Here is a 1,987-nt window from a genome sequence, read left to right on the forward strand (position 1 = left end):
ATAGAGTCACTATGGGTTGTGCTGAACTCGATGACAAGCAACAACAACAACCCTGAAATACCTTATTTACATTTTTTGTAAGCCATCCAGACTGCTTGGTGGGCCACAAACATCTCACACTAGTTGTGCCAACCATGTGGTAAGAATTATAAAGATCTTGGCTTAGAATAGCTACGTCAATGATTCACTGTGTTATAAGTATTTGACTTGAAAAAATTGAGCTAGATATACACTGACAATTCTTCTCAAGCGTGAAAGGACTCTGGTTCAGGAGGATTGAATACTCTGCTTGAGGGGAAGGGTCATGACCTGCCTCTGATGAACCATAGTGCCAGCTGAAAAAGCTCTGAGCTGTCTTCAAATGATGAATGAAGCATGCCTACCGAACCCAACTTCATGGAACCTCAAATCCTGTAACTCTGGCTTCCACGGGCCTCAGCTTTGTGTCAGGGCTGCATTCCAGCTTGTTATTCCACACTCAAGGCCCATTGGGCTCTTGCACACAGTACTTTTGTACACTTTTATTCTTCCCTTCTAACTCAGCCTGACGTTGATCACAGAGATTAGTCAAGGAATTTAATCACTTTATTCCAGAATCATCACCGCCCTTAGAAAGCACACCTATTACTAAATATCCTGGAGTCCTGAGTCAGGCAAATACCCCAGCAGTTGACTACCAGTTGAAAGGTTAGCAGTTTGCACTCACCTCGAGACACCGTCATTGCTTAAACACTGTAGTCTTGACAACACTGTACAGCACAGATCAACTCAAGTGAATTCAACGACAAGACAGCAACTGGCTTGGGCTTTTTAGTTTAGTAAACGGCTGGTGAGACCTGGACAATGAATGAGAAGTCAGTTCAAAGAAAAATGAACCTATTTGAATTGTGATGTTGGCAAGGAATGTTGAATATTTTACCAGAACAATGAACAAATAGGTTTTGAGGAAAGGACATCGAGATACTCCTTGGAAGCAAAAATGATGAGACTTCATCTTGCTTACTTTTGACATGTTATACTGAGCAACCAGTCCCCGGAGAAGGCATCACGCTTGCTAAAGCGAAGGTCAGTGGAAAGGAGAATGACTTCCAATGAGTTGAATTGACACAGTGGGTACGACCTTGGGCTCAAACACAGCAGCATCTGTAAGGTTAGCACCAGCCTGAGCACTGTTTTGATGTGACATTTCCTAACCAAAACAAGCTTCCTGGTCTACTAGAAGTATATAATCACCTATTGTTCTGGAGAGCCTTCAAGGATGGGGTATGTATATTATTTACTTACCTTCTCCTAACATCTGATATCAATAAAAGAAAGGTGAATGGACATTTATAGTCTAGTAAATAAGTATGGCATAACAAGTCTTTGACTAGATCAAAGGCACTAAGTGCTGGGAAGGAAATGTTTGCTACTGGGTTTCACATATTTTTTTCTTTTTTTTTTTTCAGTTGGACAGTTTTATTGGAAATCCATTTCTTGACAATCCAAAGAACTTCTGGTTTTGGCTCCATTAAATCTCCTAGATCACAAGGTCCCATCACCAAGCCAGGGTAGATTAAGCTTCATTCATTCTGGATAAGAATCCAGCATTCAACTGCAGCCTCAAGTGGACTCCGGTGGGTACCAGTCAGGCCCTCTGGAATGTCTGTTTGCACAGTTGGCCCTCACAGAACATTTCCAGGTGGAGTTTATCCCCTTCGAGCCAATGGGTCCAACCCCTGTTCTTCTTTTCTCCCTTCTGGATGCAGGTGAGTCTGTCATTGTCCCAGGTAACTAAACTCTTGCATTTTCTGTTGTCCAGTCCGTTCGTATCTTCATCAAATTCTTCCCCAACTTTAAATTTAACAAGGCAGTTCCTCAGGCTGCTTTTTGTGTGGATGGTAAAAGAATCCCCGTTTTGTTCAATCACTTTCTGTGGCTTCAGCAACTTGGCTATCTTACGAGTGGCAAAATCAATACCTAGGGCCAACATGTAGCCCTCGAAGTT

The 1,987-nt window shown here is 42.3% G+C and overlaps 1 pseudogene; it reads right to left on the minus strand.

Moving 5' to 3' along the window:
* Positions 1 to 1,627: 1,627 nt before the first annotated feature.
* Positions 1,628 to 1,972, minus strand: LOC102849386 (annotated as a pseudogene).
* Positions 1,973 to 1,987: the final 15 nt, after the last annotated feature.

Source organism: Elephantulus edwardii, unplaced genomic scaffold (assembly GCF_000299155.1).
Source record: "Elephantulus edwardii isolate Elephantulus edwardi_28Jun2011 unplaced genomic scaffold, EleEdw1.0 scaffold00002, whole genome shotgun sequence".
NCBI lineage: Eukaryota > Metazoa > Chordata > Mammalia > Macroscelidea > Macroscelididae > Elephantulus > Elephantulus edwardii.